Here is a 19,147-nt window from a genome sequence, read left to right as displayed (position 1 = left end):
TAAACTATGAAGGATTAATTTTCAATGGGCTACAACCCCGAACCCAATTGCCCTGGTCTAAAACGAGCAGGCTCGTTTTATACCAGGCAAATCCTGAACATCACAAATTCTAAATCTCACTCAGTATATAGAAAATGGTTATGAGCAAAAACTAGCCACGAGGAGCAGTCTTTGTAGACTGCTCAGACATAGCATATGACTGCAGCATATGACACCATACACCAACTCACACTCAGAAATAAATTATACAGAATAACTAGAGAGTAGCGTTTTGTCCTCTTGATCCAATGACTCTTGGAAAAAAGACGCTTTTACGTGGACCTGGGGATTAGGAAGAGCCACTGGCACCTACAAAAAAAATGGCCTCCACCAGGGAAGTGTGTTATCACCATTACTTTTCAACATCTACGTCAATAATCTCCCCATCTTTCCAGGAACTAGAAATTTTATCTCTGCCGATGACCTTGCCATAGCTACTCAATCAAAAAATTCCAAGTACATTGAAACAACTCCATCACTTGCCTTAAATATTCTAACCACATATTATAGCAGCAATCACCTAAAACCAAACTCCTTGAAAACCCAGACAGGCCTTTTCCACCTTAACAATAAGGAGAGCCAACACGAAGCTACAGATTTCTTGGGAAGGCTCTAATATAGAATACCTGGTACCAATCTACCTCGGTGTGACTCTCGATCGCACCCTCTCATATAAAACACACACACATAGAAAAAAAACAAAGGCAAAAGTGAATGCAATAAACAATATGCAGGTAACCCTGGTATAACGCGGATGTTAGGTTCCACAGAAATGCCGCGTTATATAAATCGTGTTATGCGAGACTCAGATTACATGGAAAAGGTAGGGTTATGTTCCGAAATCGTTATTTTTAATTATATAAACAACAATGATATATCCAACAAAAAATATTTTTATTTAATTCAGGTAATTGATGTAAGTTAAGAAAACATAAACTATGAAATAAAATACATAGTATAAACTTGTAAAAATACAAATTGTTCGTAAACTTCATTACCCATAATGCAAAAATGATTTGGCAAAATAAAATAAAGTGCATAATTTAATCGTCATCACTGTCTTCAAAACTAACATTTCGTAGATGTTCTTTCTTTAGAAGAGGCAGGGCGTCCTCATCACTTGAAATCTCTTGGACATCATTAATATAATTCTCATTCCATACTTCGGCTGGTTTAGTTATCAAGAAGTCAGTAATAAGACCTTGCTTACTAACTATGCTGCAACTTTTTTTATTAAGTTCATAATATGGAGCTAAACAAATATTCAATTGTCTCGTGAATTTTCCGGAGAGCTCCATTGAGGCATCATTATCCGTAAAATAACGTTCAAACTTTCTTGCTAAATTCAATCCTTCTGCTAATTTCGTTAACCTGAATTTTTTAACGGATTCATCACAATCAGAATCTTCGGCAGAACTTTCCCAGCCATTTGGTTCAAGGTCATTTAAATCTATTTCTCCATCAATTTAATTCCCTAATCCCATTTTCAACCATATCGCAAAAGCACTCTAAGTGGCCATTATTTTCAAAATAAGATTTTGACATAAAAAAAAAAACATTACATATTGTATGTAACTCATCAGAAAATAGTGCTCAGATTGAGATTAACACACTTATGATTTTTAATGTGCTTTCATGGCAGAAAACGACGACAAATTTCAACAATAAGCATTTTATACACATGACGTACATGCGTGCTAAAGGGTATTTCCCCTAATATAAATTCGCTACTTATAACTACATGCGCGATAGGGCAGACGCAAATTTAAGGAAGATAAAATTTGATTTTTAAGTCGTGCGGAGAAAAATATATGAAAAGATAAAGGGTTACTACAATTTGTAGACCGCGTTATATCGAATCGCGTTTATAAGTACCGCGTTATTTGAGGGTTACCTGTACTTTCAGATCCTGGCACACTGAGATCTTCTGCCTTGGCCCTTTGATATTCTTCGGCTGAATATGAGTGCCCAGTAGGGTCCAGATCCTGCCATGCTGAAAAACTTGACCCAGCATTGAATGAAAGCTGCCGCTTAATTACACGATGCTGAAAACAACACCACTAAAATGACCTGTATATGGCTGGTATTGCACCCTCTTCAATTCGAAGATTTATATTCTCAGCTGACGAAAGAACGGGACAAATGAATGATGAACGCCCCCCACTATTCGGCCAGACCGCAGTGCCCCAAAGACTGAGTTCCCGCCATAGCTTCCCAGCAACTGTTGAACCACCTAAAATCCTCCGAGAGACAAGACTTAAACAATGGATCTTCCACGTGGTGGCCACTTGGACTGCAATATTTGGAAAAGCCTCAACAGACTTCGAACGACAGGAAGCTGCAAACAAAACCCCATCAAATGGGGATATCTCACTGGCACAGATAATGGTGAGTGTAGGACAACCCAGTCCATGGAACCCCTTCTTTCTTGTCCCTTTCTCCCATCACCTTACACAAAAGAGAAGAGGACCTTCGTGCACTGAAAGAGCAGTTGATTGTTCAAGATACTGGAGGAACATCTCACCATATTTATTGTATATAGTTGTATATTGTATATGTATATTGTATATGTATATAGTTTTCTTTTTTTATATTTAATTATTATTCCCTGTATAATTCACCAACCAAATGTATCGTAATTTGTTGCAAATTATGTTGTACCACTTACTTATTACTGTACCACTTGTGTTTGGATACGAAATAAATATCATTAAATAATATAATCCTATTATACGACAGCAGGTATACTGCAGTTGCCATAATATGCAAATTAACAGGCCACTTTGTCACTACACTACACTGTGGATGAATAGAGCCTTTATATAATGTATAAAAATAATGAAATCCTATAGTAAAACTATGAAAGAATTAAAATCCTACGAATATTTTAAAAATCTTATAAATATTTTCTAAATATATATAAAAACCATATATAATCCTCGCACACCTTTATATTATTAAGGCAAATAAGTTTGATTAGATTGTAAATCGGTGAAGTGTGAATGTTTTACATAAAATATCTCACATTCAATCTTGAATTTCTGGGTTTTAGTGGAATTCCACTAATCACAAGAATGTTATAAGCAAAAGTTATGGCTTTAGTTTTTCTTAGTTCCGTTGTATTCGACTGTATAGTTCTAATCTTTTATTTTCTTAGTTCCGTTGTATTCGACTGTATAGTTCTAATCTTTTATTTTATTAGTACAGAAGCTTTATGTCCGCGGGGAATACGAGATTAGCGAGCATGACTAATAATAAAATAGAATAATTATAACAACCTATCCTAATTCACGCTGAGTTACACTTTTAACCGTGTAGGCATTCGGAACCGAAATCCTACGGAGTAGGTTGGTTACTCATTCCTGGAGATATCCTATGTATTGAGCACTCGGGAGGTCGAGTTCGTAATTTTGCAACGTAGGACGAGGTATATCGGAGAGATTCATTCATTACTAGTATGTGCTAAAATGCAAAAAAAATAAAGAACAAACACTGCAAATATAATACTTGTGGTAAAAATTAAGTGAATATTGAATCCAACATTATTTCACAACTGAATATAGACACTACAAGAACTTCGTGTCGAAAATATATATAGAAACTAAAAGTTTCGACTGAAACAAGAATAAGTACTGCAACTCGTTGTAAAGGTGGAACAAGCTACAGATGTCTTTCCTTAGTATTTTCCATAAATGTAAAGCACATCTCCTAGAGGACATGTATGATAAATATTGAATCCAACATTATTTCAAGAGTTTCGTGCAGAAAATATAGAAACTGAAAGTTCGGCGGACCCAAGCATAAGCAGTGCTATACTTGGGAACTCGTTGCAAAGGTGGAACAAGCTACATATATTTTGCTTAGCATTTCTATAAATGTAAAGCATATCTACTAGAGCAGCGCTTCCCAAACTGTGGGCCACGGCCCTCTTGGGAGTCGTAGGTTTTGTTGAGGGGGGCCGTGAAATGATGAAAAGAAATTGAAAATGTTTTAAGACTAAATATGTTTCTTACAAGAAACGTATTTAATTTTTATTATTTATTATATCTTTTTATATTTTAATGGGAAAAAATCACACATTGGTGCTGGTTCACAAATTTTGCTTCCTGTGTATTTCGGCGCTTAATGAATATTAGTAAATACAGTAGGCCACCCGTATCCGCGGGGTTTGGTTACATCATCTTCCGCGGATACCTGAAACCGAAGGATAGTAGCGAACCCTATATATATATATATATATATATATATATATATATATATATATATATATATGTATATATATATATATATATATATATATATATATATATATATATGTATATATATATATATATACTAAGTTTTTTCCTATATATAAATACGTATGACAAAGTTTAATTTATAAATTACTCACAGTAAGAGATTAACAACAATAACTAATAATAAAACAGAACCATTATAACAACATACCGTAATAAAGTTATCTGAATGTGAATGGAATCTTGAGACGAAGGAATCAATCGACCGTGAGATGCGGTGATTGATTCATTCAATCCAATACCCTTGGAGGGTAATGGATGGCAATGCTGTAGCCAATGAAGTTTTAACTGAGGCTCGGCTATTGCTGTTATCCTCCTGCCATGATCGGAGCTATTAAAAGCTCATTAACACCTTATCCCTACACTGTCCTCTACAGATAACGGGGAAGATGAAAAGCATTCTTGCTTCGCCCCTTTAAGCCAGTCCTTATGAATGGAATCTTAGCAACCTAAGATTTGTGTATCTTTCTCCACCTTTGCAACGAGTTGCCCTTGTGTTGGACAATCTCTAGAATCAGCCAAACTGTCTATTACTAAAAGAAAGAGCCATACGGCTTCATTTCGGCGATGTAAAATTACATAATAAGCAAAGTGGATATTAGATCCAATATTATTTCAAAGCCGAATGTTTGTAGAGACTATGAAAGTTTCGTAAGTTGACCTTTCGTATGTTAATATCTTCGGACCGGGGTTGACCGCGGATGAATGAAACCGCGGATGCGGGGATCCTATTGTATATACTTATTCATATAAGTTTCATTTCAAAACAGAAATCTAAGAATTGAAATATCAAATATTTCACCTGATATGGTGTAGCAGTATTGAAACACATCTATTACATTAAATTGTTATTAAACTTCTTTTTATGTTTTTAATTCTTTCTTTATTTTTTTATGTTTCGTGTGTTTGTACTGCAAATGTACAATGACAATATATCAATCTATATAAAAATATGAGATAATGTGCCATTTCAAATGTGTATGTAAGATGGTAAAAATGTAATATTTGCATTTGATTTTTGCAATATTCGCTGTGTATGTTTTGTATTGAATATAAATACAATAAATATTATAATAATATATGGAAATGAAAAGCAGCTATTAAGATTTTTCTTTGAGGGGGGGGCCGTGAAATATTTTAAATTTTCCAAAGGGGGCCCCGACATCCAGAAGTTTGGGAAGCACTGTCCTAGAGGATATGGATGATAAAAATAAGCCTTTGGCTTTCTATTTCAGTAATACCTGATGGTTTATTCATTTTCAGTTACAATCTAGAAATTATTGAAACAAAGAAATATAAAGAATAAAAATTTTTGTTACAAAATAAGCAAGTATCTGGCAGATCTGGCGCGACCTCCGCAGGTAAAATATCACAAATCTTTGCCTAACACGTGTTAAACCAAATTGACAGCAACAAAAGTGCGAAATAGCACTCATAATATTCTCATGGGCAGCTACCCACGACCTTCAACCTATACAATAGATAGGTTAAAGAATATTCATGTTAACAATTAGCATGCATCTGTCAGATCAAATGCGACCTGACGAGTTAACACTCGGGAGGTCGAATCAGATCTGGCATATAAATGCTGATTGTTAACATGAATATTCTTTAACCTATCTATTGTATAGGTTGAAGGTCACGAGTAGCTGTGCATTCATATGTTACGAGTGATATTCCGCACTTTTTATTGCTGTCAGTTTTGGTTTAACACATGTTATGTAAAGGTTTATGCTATTTGAAAGTAAATTTTATCTCAGAGATACACCGCGACCTCCGATGTCAGCATAGTATATTTTAGTTTTTTTGTTTTTTTTTAAATTCTTTTTTCGAGAATTTCTAGATTGTAACTGAAAATGAATAAACCATCATGTGTTACTGAAATAGAGGGCCAAAGGCTGATTTCTATTATATATATCATCTACGAGTGTGCTTTACATTTATGGAAAATACTAAGGAAAGTTTTCTCAAGTTTTCTCCACCTTCGCTACGACTTGCCCAACGTTGCACTACTTATGCTTGTTCAGCCGAAACGTTTAGTTACTATATATATTTTCGACACGAAATTCTTGTAGTTTCTATATTCGCCTATGAAATAATGTTGGATTCAATATTCGTTTAATACTCGGGAGGTCGAATCTGATCTGACAGATAAATGCTAATTGTTAACATGAATATTCTTTCACCCATCTATTGTATAGGTTGAAGGTTATCAGTAGCCGTGCATTCATATTTTACGAGTGATATTCCGCACTGTTTTTTTTGCTGTCAGTTTGGTTTATCACTCGGGAAGTCGCGGTTGTAATTTTGAAGCGTAGAGCTCAGTATATCTGAGAGATAACATTTATTACTAGTATGTGAAATGCGAAAAAATAAAGAACAAACACTACTATACTGACATCGGAGTTCTCAGTATATATCATTCATGATGGTACAAATTAAGTGAATATTGCATCCAACATTATTTCATAGCGGAATATAGAAACTACAAGAGTTTCGTGCCGATATATAGAAACTAAACGTTTCCGAAGAAACAAGCATAAGTAGTGCAACTTTGCGTGACTCGTAGTAAAGGCAGAGCAAGCTCCTGACCACTTTCCTTAGTATTTTCTATAGGACTTCCACCTTGTGTATAACGCCGAATTTCCCGAATATTTCGTGGATGATCTTTACATCCGTTTCAATATATTCTAAAGGGAATTCAAAAAATTGGAACTTCGATTCCAAGGGTCCGCGTACGCGGACCCTTGGAATCGAAGTGAAAGCTGATGTACGACCTCGATGTTTGGCCAAATGCCTCATCGAAAGCGTCGGTGCTGAGCAGATTTTTGGGTTTACTCCCTTTGGTGGTGGCCGCTTCCAAGTAGTAGTAAGGAGTGAGCAAACAAGAGACAAACTACTTGCAGGATTCGAATGTAATGGAAAAACAATAATTCCATTTTTGGTAGGGAGTATTACCAAATTACTTAGAATCCCCAGATTCCCTTTAGAATATATTGAAACGGATGTAAAGATCATCCACGAAATATTCGGGAAATTCGGCGTTATACACAAGGTGGAAGTCCTAAATGACGCAGAAAACCCCAAATGGAAGTCGGGTGAAGTCCACATCTCCCTCGAGATGAAAACGCCCGTTCCCAACTTCATTTTTATTGGATCCGCCAGAGTAATGATAAATTACCCTGGTGTTAAAAAACAATGTTTTAGATGTGGTGCTTTCACTCACCTTGGGGCAGACTGTCCTAGAGTGAAATGTAAAAACTGCCTCAAAGCAGGCCACAACCAAGACAACTGTGAGTCAGCTTGCCTGAAATGTGGGGTAATTGACCACAAAGTGGACACATGCCCATCCAGAACCCTTGCTGAGAGGATGGGTGGTGCAATCACGCCAGCAACTCCACCAAGCAATGGAAATGACACACCACAGGAAGCTTCTCCTCCTTTCGAGGCTGCTCCTGATATAACAGAAATCCATACCTCCACTTCTAAGAAAAACCGAAAGGGGAAAAAAACTTCCACAAGCAGTAAAATCCAACAAGAAGAAACAGTGGCTATTGAAACCATCAATACCAATATAGATACTAATACAGATGAAATAGATACAGAAGAAGGAAAGATGGAGGTGAACATCAACACCTCCAAACGGCCATTAAGCCCACAGGAAGAAGAGTTGGTAACGCCCAAAACAGCAAAAGTATCTGAGACCGCTCACCCAGAAGTCCCTCACGCGAAAGCAGGGGAGACTCTCAGCCATCTCATCAGAGGTATCCCAGGGATGGCGGAAAAATTCAAAGAAGCGATAAAAAAAATAGGAGAACCTGAACTCCTCCTCACAGGAGAACATGGATCTGACATCGTCAGTGCAAAATGGGGTGATATTTTCGTTGATGACATCAGCAAAATCACCCCTGAGCAAGTAGAGGTAGCCCAGGATTTAGACGAGGAGGCAGCTTCGGCGTTCTTCATAGCTCTCTGCAAACTAGACATGGCCAAGGGAAGTGAGGTGGCCAAAAGAATCATAACAGCCCACAACAAAAGGAAGACACAGTAACCACCTTGTGGGGTTTCTGTACACAGCTTCACCGGTTTCAGCTATCACAGGTGGGGGAGGACCTGAGAACCCTAGCAGCGAAGGCTTACAGCGAGGCGGTGCAGTTCCTTGTGAGCTGCATCACTCCGGCCAGATCCTTCCTCCACCTCTAAGTTTAACTTTCAATTTTTGCTTTTCTGTGTACTTTTTTGTTTTTTGTTTTGTTACATGTTTCCTTTTTAGGATTTTTCCTTTTTTTTGTAAAGTGAAAAATCAACGACCGTTTTAGAAACGCCCCTGGGGGGCAAACAGCTCAAACAGGTCAACTGAGGCCTCTTTCACCTACTCTACCACTGTGCACTCTATCTTTATTTCCTCTCCTACTATCTGCTGACTCTCAGCCTATCTTACTCTACAGGCCGATGATGAAGATTTGTTGAACTCACAAATTATTATTCTATAAATGTAAAGCACATCTCCTAGACCAGTGTTTCTCAAAGTGTGGTACGCGAACCCCCGGGGGTCCGCGAAAGGTCTTCAGGGGGTCTGTGGCAATTTTCAGTTATGCATCATTAACGCATGGAATAAAATTTAAGTTTGAGATCGTAAAACGTTCCTATTGTATCACTGAATAAGGTACAGAGACATCTGCAGGCTGTGTAATATGTTTCTCAACAAACAGTGCAATTAGAGACAACTGGGATAAAAACGGAACTAATGAATCGCATGACTCCTCCCACATAAAATGCTGTATAGTAGACAATCAAAACCATATGATGCAACGGCAACATATGGTTTGGTTTGAGTGAACGTATTAAATCTAAGAAATATATAGTGAATGTGTTTCTGATATATAAGGAATTCGGTTGAAGAGAATTAGCATTTCAGCTGAACTGTCGGCTTGCCTTTCTCAATTAGTAGCGCGATCTTTTGTTAATACCGCACCAATCATATGGACGTCTTCATAGCTGCTTTATCTCTACTGGCCTACCATTGCTGTCTGTTTCGAGTTCTGCTTTCACTAGCCATTTGTTGAAGGACTGTTCGTTAAATACGGTAATTTTTTTTTAGCTTTCAAATTCTTACGTATGGATCACTGGTTAAAGACTGAATTTTTAAAATGCTCAAAAGAGAGGAACATAGTAGATACAAGTAGCTGTCAGCAACAAGAAAATGTTGATTTTGTATCTGGATCAAGTGAAATTGATAAGTGTGTGTCGTCTTGACATCTCTAAAGAACTAACTTGGAAGAAGATGAGAAAACTTCGTAAGTACGATATAAATTACTTGAAATATGGATTTTCATGGACGGGAAATGAAGAGGAACCTATTCCATTATGTGTAATTTATGGTGAAACTTTAAAAAATGAAGCATGAAACCATATAATTTAAATCGCCATTTTGAATCGAAACATAATTAATGCAAGGACAAACCTGTCGATTTTTTTCAAAATAAACTAAAAAATTTAAAAGAATAATAATAATTTGTGAGTTCAACGTATCTCATCATTGGCCTGTGGAGTAAGATAGGCTGAGATTCAGCAGATAGTGGGAGAGGAAATAAAGATAGAGTGCATAGTAGTAGAGTAGATGAAAGAGGCCTCAGCTGACCTGTTTTAGTTGTTGACCCCCCAGGGGTGCTTCTAAAACGGTCATTGATTTTTCACTTTTAAAAAGGAAAAATCCTGAAAAGGAAAAAAAAGGAGAGACTAGGCAAACTTAACAAGTGTAAATAAATCGAAAGACTATGTGGAAGACAATTCTATAGAGGAATGAGTTTGCCGAGCAAACCCAGAACAGTATAACCAGGAAAAGAAGGGAGATGACCTGGCCCGGAAGACCCCGCCCTGAAAAGGGCTTGGGACCACCTCGATGTTGGCCTTCGCAGTCCGGGTTTGTTCAGGTCAACCCCAACCTGGGAACAGAAAACCTTTTAACTGTGAAAGGACTAGACATACCTGTGGGTTAAACGCTAATCAGGAAAGAAGATCGAGATAGCGTCAACACCTACAACTTGAAGGTGTTATAGGTGCAGACACAGCCGGATTCCTCCCTGTATGATCTGGCAGATGGTTGGTGGATCACACCATCTCCTCAGGAACCGCTCTTCTCCCCGTAAGTACCTTTCCTGCTCCAGGAAGCGGCGGAGGTAGGCTGAGAGGCAGTTCTTAACACGGAGATAGATGCGATCCCCCTCGTTGAGAAGGTGTTTTTTCCTGGTTTTCCAAATGTGGTGCTTAATCTCATTTATTAGGAAAATCAGGTGTTTCTTGTTTTTGGTTACTGGGGGAGGAAACTGTAGAAAGACTACTTCGGCGAATGTGAGCGCTGGGATCGCAAGCACCTCAGCCAGTCTGTGCCAAACACGCTGTGCTGGCGGGCAGTGAAAGAAGAGGTGCTCTACGATTTCTATCGCACCGCAGACGTCGCAGAAGGGGTTGCATGGTCGCGGGTTGTAAGCTGATTTTACGAGTTTCACCGGGAGTCTGCCGTAGGCGATTCTCCAGGCTAAGTCCCGGTGAAATGGTTGCCCCCAGCTGTTTTTTATGTTGGTGAACAGCACCTCTTCGTTTGTGCCCAGATCGGGTTTTTCCCAGTCAAAGCTGTCAAAAATTTTCCAGTACAGCTTGTTTGGGCTGAGCTGAAGCACTCGAACTCCATCCGTTGCCAATTTTTTAAAAAGTTTACATATTGTGTAGTACCACTCAGGCACCGTCTCTGCACATGGTCCGGCGTGGCCAGTAATCCCGAAGTAGGGTAGGAAAAATCCTAAGAAGTATTTCATCAGATTGCCGGAAGGGTGATTTGATGCCAGTGCTTTCCGTATGGTCTGAGCAGCGTTGGTTAGGTGGCAGTATTTGAGGATTGGCAGGGCGAATCCCCCTTGTGTGGGGGGAAGATGGAGAAATGCCCTGCGCACCTCGTGTTTCCTGTTGTTCCAGAAAAAATTAGTGATATGTTTGTGAATGGCGTTGTCTTGTGTGTCTGTTATGTTTGTGAGGTTAATGGTGTGCAGTAACATTGGTTTTAGGACTGTTTTGATAACTGTTGCTCTACCTTCGAATGATAGGTAGTTGGGACTGAAGGGTTTTAGTTTTTCGCAACACATGTCTATTAAGTGTTGTGTTTGCAACACTGGGGTCTCTAGGAAGGGAATTCCTAGTATTGTTAATGGGCCGGTTGTGGGTTTCAGACCATACGGAAGACTGGCAGGGTCGAATTTCCCATAAATTTTGATTCTTGTTTTTTCTGGGTTGGTGTGAAGACCACTGAGCACGCTGAACTCTCGCAGTATGCCGAAGAAGATGTAAATCGATTCGGAATCCCTAAGGGTTCCGACAATGTCATCGGCATATGCGACAGTTTTGCTCTGTTTGGAGCCTAAGGGTAGCGGTATTCCTCTTACTGCGCGCGTCTCATCAATTTTTTTTAGAAGAGGCTCTAGTACTAAAGAGAAAAGAAGGGGGCTAAGGGGGCAGCCTTGCCGAACCCCTCTGCGTATGGGAATGGGTTCTGAAAGAAACCCATTAATCGCAATGTGCGTTGTTGTTTTACTGTACATGCTTTTGATTGCTTCCCTTACGCAGGCCGCCACTCCGACTTTCTCTAGGATATAGTGCAGGAAGTTGTGCTTTGCACTATCGAACGCTTTATCTAAGTCTACTGATACGAGTGCAAGTGGGAGTTCCTTATTCGTCACAAAGCGAAGAAGGTCTCTTATCAGGAAGAGGTTGAGCGCCATCGATCTTCCCGGAACTCCGTATACTTGAGTGCTGGTTAGCACATTCCCAATGCCCAACTTCAGACGGTTACAAATCACTCTTGCGAATAATTTGTAGTCTGTGTTAGTCAAGGAAATGGGCCTCCAGCTACCCATGCTATTTAGGTCTCTCCCTTTCTTGGGGATGAAAATTGTGTACCCGCTAACGAAGTCAGCAGGCACGTCACCAGTGAATAGGAAGCTGTTGAATAGTGAGACCAGGATAGGCAAGATGAAGTTCCAGGCTGAGCGATAGAGCTCAACGCCTAGCCCATCCAGGCCAGGGGTTTTCCGTAGCTTAAGCTGTTTATAGGCTCGAGTAACCTCTTCCGAAGTGATTGGTCTCTTTTGAAGAGTTCTGAGGTGTTCAGGCATGTTGTCAATGTTCCACACTCAGAAGTCGCCTGTCTCCTCAGCTTCGTCGGAATAGGTTCTCGTGTAATGCTGGGAAAATTGCCGCAGGATTTTTTTCAAAATAAACTAAAATATTTAAAAGAATCTCAAAAAGTGATGTCGATCGTGTCAGGAGGTGAAAACATGAAGGCTTTAGAAGCTTCATATCGTGTGTCGCTATTAATAGCAAAAAGTGGTGCAGCGAAAACAATTGGTGAAACTTTGGTCAAACCTGCAGCAAAAATAACAGCGGAAATTATGATCGGAGATAATGCAAAAAGATCTTATGATAGGATTTGTCTTTCAAATAGTATCGTTCATGAAAGAATCACTGAAATGGCTGAAAATATAAAACAAACATTGTTATCCGATATACGTAAGAGTCGATATTATGCGTTGCAGGTAGATGAATCCACCGACATTACAAATTTTGGAAATCTTCTGGTGTTCGTTAGGCACGAAAAAAAATCAAAAAATTCATGACGACCTTTTATATTGCCAACCCTTGCCAGAACATACAACAGGAGAAGAAATATTCAACAGTATAAATATCTTTATGCATGAAAACAACTTTGATTGGAAAAGTTGTGTTGGAATAAGCACGGACGGATCGAAATCCATGGTCGGATCTAAAAAAGGGCTTGTTTCAAGGATTCAAGCTGTTGCACCAAATGCAAAGTCGACACACTGCTGCATACACAGGGAGGCTTTGGCTACACACATGATGTCTACAGACCTAAGAAAAGTTCTTGATGAAGCTGTAAAAATCATAAATTATATTAAAAGCTGTCCTCTAAACGCCAGACTTTTCTCTCATCTTTGCAAAGAAATGGAAAGCAACTATACACAACTTCTTTTCCATACCGATGTTCGTTGGCTTTCTCGTGGAAAAGTCCTTACTCGTTTATTTGAACTTCGGAATGAACTACAAGTTTTTCTTGATGAAAAGTTTGAATTGAAAAAGCACTTATATAATTGGAAATGGCTCAGTCAATTAGCATACCTGGCAGATATATTTAATGTATTAAATAGTCTTAATTTATCTTTACAAGGCAAGGAAGTTTCTATATTTCATGTCCAAGATAAAGTGAACGCCACGTTGGCAAACATGAAGTTATGGCAAAAGCGGGTTGGTGATGGAGAATTTGACGCGTTTCCATCGCTTCATGAATTGCTCGCAAGTTCAAATGAACAAATTGATGATGATGATGTGAAAATTACTATCATGCAGCATTTAAAAAGCTTACAAATGAATCTAGAAAAGTATTTCCCTGAATTGGACATTAATATTGAGTGGATAAGATACCCTTTCAATAAAAACAAACTTATGCCAAAGGGTCTATCGTCAATAGAACAAGAACAACTTTTAGAACTAGCTTCTGATGGTTTCCTAAAATATAAATACAGCGAGAATACTTTATCATTATTTTGGCTACAAATACAAAATGAATTTCCTGAATTAACAGATAAAGCTCTAAGGTTCATTTTTCTATTTCCAAGTTCATATCTGTGCGAAGTTGGGTTTTCGGCCCTTGTAGATATTAAGACGAAGAAGAGGAATCGCATTATAGATGTCGAACAGCATCTGAGATTGAAATTAATAACTATAGAGCCAAATTTTGCTCTATAGTTATTAATTTCTATAAATATAAAAATTATATAAAAACTTACTTGAAATTTTATCTCACCATAAGCAATTTCACTCCTCTCATTGATGATAAATTATTTCAAGTAAGTAAAACTTTATAGTATCTTTATAAAGTTTGTTCTATTAAAAATAAATCAATTTTTTGTTTACATGAACATAAAAATTCAAATAAAATAGATATTTAATGTTTTAATATTTTAAATTAATTTATTAAATTTAATTAATGTATTCGTTTTAAATTAATTAAATAATTAATTAATTTTAATTAATTAATTTATTTTTTTAAGATTAATTCATTAGGGGTACTTGGTAATAATGAAAATTTAAGAAGGGGTCTGCGGATATCTAAAGTTTGAGAAACACTGTCCTAGAAGATATGTATGATAAAATCTCTATTTTAGTAATACATGATGGGTTATTTATTTTCAGCTACAATCTAGAAATTATTGAAACAAAGAAATACAAAGAATAAAAATTTTTGTTACAAAATAACGCAATCATTGATAATGAAAGAAAATAAAACTAAACAAATGCATTTAAAATTAATTAATCAGGATATTCAATAGTTGGATTTACAAAACTGTCATCGCAAACAATATTGCTATGCTGAAGGCATAAATACTTTTTACATTGCTTTCAAATAATATTTTGATAAGCGACTCGTTTTGGATGCATAGCACATAAAACATCTTTTTCTTTTTCTGTTTGTCGAGGGAGGCCGTATCTATGGTGTCATTGGAATTTTCTTCAAATTATGTCTGAAATTGAAGTTTCAGGTGTAAAGGCCTATTCACACCTGTAGAGATTTCTGAACGCCTTTTATTTGTTCTGACACTCACTAACTGTATTACGAGATTTCTAATAAATATTCTGCTCAGTATTTTCACATTGTTGTTCAGCGTATGAATAGTCTGAGCATTTATTCCTGCAATATTCAAAATGGTGTAGAATATGACGATAGGCCATCTTCTGGTGTTCCTGGCTACATTATATGCACCAATCATTTTGTCTACAATGTCAACTCCTGTCTCAGTTTGATTGTATTATTCTATTATATCAGGCTTTAATGAATCTAAATTCAAGTGTTATTAAAGTGCATACTTGAAACTAAAATTACGTTTTTTCCCTTAATTAAATTTAAAACCGAATAAGAAACTCAAAGATTGGAATGAGAGAGTTTCATGCCGAATATAGTATAAAAAACTATAAAAGTATCAGCGAATACTAGCGTGAGCTAAATGCAAGTGGTCCTAGAACGTAGTATAGTACAATACCGGGCAACTCGTTGCAAAGGTGGGTAAAGTTCTGATCATTATTCTTGGTATTTTCCATAATGTAAAAACACATTTCCTAGAAAATGTATGCTGTTATTATATTATGGTGGGAGGTCACTACCCAGACCGGTTTCAGCCTTTATTGAGGCTTCTTCAGTGAGTAGCAAATGTGAGCAAATGTTCATCAGAGAGAAGAAAATGTCTCTCACAGCCACTAATTTGTCTACTTTCAGACGTTCTAAGCGGGTAAGTTTGTCATCAAACCTGATACAATTGTGAATAAATCTAAATCTCCGTACATATACCGTAAATCAAAAAAGTCCAATCCCACTATCATCTGTAGCCCATAAATCCTGCAAATTTAGCCGATTGTTTCGATGTAAACCAGCTAGATATGAGAGGCCTAAAAATGCTTTGAATTCTGTTTTGTCTATTCGTTTAGCATCGCTTTCTCTTGAATACCGGTTCGAAATAGAATCGACGTATTTATTTGTATATAATAAGATTAGATCTAAAATATCACCAGTGATAAAGCAATTCCACGTTTCAAGTTCTGTCTTCGCATTTTCTGCGTTTGGCCAAGCTAACTGTAGCTGACGCAAAATATTCTGTGGCTGTCTTCTAATTTGTTTTCTTATTGGATTTTCTCTCCATTTTGATGCTTTATGCTTTCCAAGAAAATAATTTTCATTCGTGTTTAATTCATTTTCGCTTTCTTCACTAGAAATATCTTGCTCGGTATCCGAATCTTCGGAAAGAACTTTCACATAATCATTATCTTCTAAATCACTTTCACTTCCTCATTCGAATCTATCATTCTCATCATCGAACTCCAGTAACATTCTCCGAATCTCTTCAACATCTGATGGATTATCCAATTGATATACACGTATTTTTCTTGCCATTTTCAGCGGTAAATAAAACTATTATAATTACGGCTATTTTGCCTACTTCAGTTTAGGATTGCCCCTGTTTAAATGTCATTGGCTATTTACTCATGGATTCTTAGGGCATTGTGAGTGTAAATGTACCAAAAAGTATATGTAATAAAGTAATAGAAATATACACATACCTTTTTCTGGGTGTTGCGGCTTTTCCTCTTTCTGCGATGTCGAAAAACTACTGAGTGCGTGTGTGTGTGTGGGGGGGGTAGGCAATGGGAGTTTTCCCAGAAATAATATACGTAAATAAAACAACTAAACCAATGCTATACTGACATCGGAGCTCGGGGTATCTCTCAGATACAATTTACTATAAAATATCACAAACCTTTACAAAAAACGTGTTCAACCAAACTGATAGCAAAAAAAAAAAAAAAACGGTGCAGAATATCACTCGTAACATACTCACGCGCAGCAGTATGACCTTCAACCTATACAATAAATTATCTGTCAATTAGCAACTGTCTGTCAAACTGCCGCGACCTCCACAGGTCAAATATCACAAATCTTTGCATAACACGTGTTAAACCAAACCGACAGCAACAAAAGTGCGAAATAGCACTCATAATATATTCACGCGCAGTTACTCATGACCTTCAACCTATACAATAGATAGGTTAAAGAATATTCACGTTAACAATTAGCGTATATCTGTCAAATCAGATTCGACCTTCCGAGTGTCAAAAAAAAAAAAAGAATGAAAATCAAATATCGAAATTATTTTAGGTTGTATAATTCAAGGATTCGCGCTATTAAAATAATGAACAATAAACTATTCAATTTAGAATGCATAAAAGCAGTTTCGTGGAACACCCGTGAATTTTATTACATAAAATAACCATCCTTCAATGCAGGGTTTCTCAAACTTTTTCTACGACGGAGCACTTCACAAATCCTGAAATGTTCACGGAACACCTTGGTTAATTTGTAATGTATTAATTAATAATTAATTGGTAATTTAGCTTATTTTATTGTTAATTAATAATTGATAATTAATTAATAATTAATTAAACATCAATTAAACCATCATTAAATTAAATTGTGCTGATTTTCATTGCCATATCCCATTCTGATCACCAAAAATTTATAATATTATTATAAGTACTTACGAGTGAATGCAGACTTTTTCTCCTGTGTGCTGGTTTTGTGGGTTAGGTAAATATAAATAAAATAAATGAGTAAATCTAAGCGTTAAGAAAAAAACCATCATTTATTGTCAAATGTTAATTAGTAAAAATAAAACACATAAAAATAGTAAAACGTATATTGCAAATTAAGTTCTTAATGACTCCGATGTTTTTGGGTCTTTGAATTACAAATTCTTTTCATATCAGGCACAATATTAGAAAGTTGAATTCTCATATTTGGTGTAGCGTCGAATCTGTTCCTGGACTTTGATTTGGTTGCAGCATAATATGAAAATCCAACTACGCATAAATATGTCGTTGTAAAAGGAAGTGAAACAAAAATAGCTAGTTTTGACACGCTTGTCCAGAAATCATTTATTGGCAGTTCCTTTTATTTTTGTTTTAAATCAGAGTCACTAATTAAGTCAATTAGATTTTCATAATCACCTGCTCTGAAACCTGCTGGCTTAGCTGTCACTGTAAATGGATTCAGAACCCAGGAATTATCCTCACTGGATTTTGGAAAATATTGCAAAAGGGTTGATTGCATGTCAAGCAAGTGTTCTAAAATTATGTTAGATACTTCTTCATTTACTTTAGAATTTATTTCAATCAAAAATTCATGCAAGGTGGGAAAACAATCAAAATTATTCTGTTCAACTGTAGAAATCCAGAATTGCAACTTCCTATCAAAAGATGCAATTTTATCTCTTCTATTAAAAATTGTAATATTCTTTCCTTGCAATGATAAGTTAATTTCATTGCACTTTGTAAAAATATCTGCCAGATACGCAAGACTCATCAACCATGAAGAATTTCTTAATAATTCAATAAAAGTTTGTCCTAAATTATGTGACATCAAGAAGCCCATTAACTCACTACAAAGTTCAAAAAGCCTCAATACTGCTTTTCCTCTGGATAGCCAGCTCACTTCAGTATGTAATAAAAGTGCGTTATGTGCACTACCCATTTCGTCGCACAAAATGTTAAATAATCTGGATTGAAGTGGTCGAGATTTTACATAGTTGATCATTTTTTCGGCTTCATCCAAAATAGTTCTTAAATGTGTAGGAATTCTTCTTGTTACTTGTGCTTGTCTATGCAAAACACAATGACGTTTGGTGGCTCTTGTAGCTACTTGCAGGATACGTGTTGCAACTCCCTTCATCTTTCCTACCATTGCTTGAGTACCATCTGTACAAATATCAATACACTTCTCCCAAACGATTTCCTGTTTTGTAATGTAATTATCAATACAGTTGAATATATCTTCTGCGGTAGTTTCTTCTTGTAGATATTCGCACATGAGTAAATCTTCTTCAATACTATTATCAAATATGTAACGAACAAACGGTAGTAATTCAGCGAGTCTTGCGACATCTGTAGATTCATCCATATGCAATGAATATTCACTGCAAAGTCTAAGTCGATGAATTAGCTCTTTTTCTATGTCAGCAGAAAGATCTTTGATGCGGCGTGAAACAGTATCATTTGATAATTGTACTGCAGCTATTTTTTTAGCAAGCTGCTCGTTTAACATGCATGATGCAATGTCTTTCACACAAGGCTTAATGAGCGTCTCACCAATTGTATGAGCTTCACTATAAAGTGCAATGCGGTAACTCACGCGAAAAGAC

The sequence above is a fragment of the Typopeltis vanoorti genome, chromosome 7, assembly GCF_054136105.1.
Source record: "Typopeltis vanoorti isolate ZY-2024b chromosome 7, IOZ_Tvanoo_1.0, whole genome shotgun sequence".
Classification (NCBI taxonomy): Eukaryota; Metazoa; Arthropoda; class Arachnida; order Uropygi; family Thelyphonidae; genus Typopeltis; species Typopeltis vanoorti.
Note: the sequence above shows the minus strand (reverse complement) of the source record.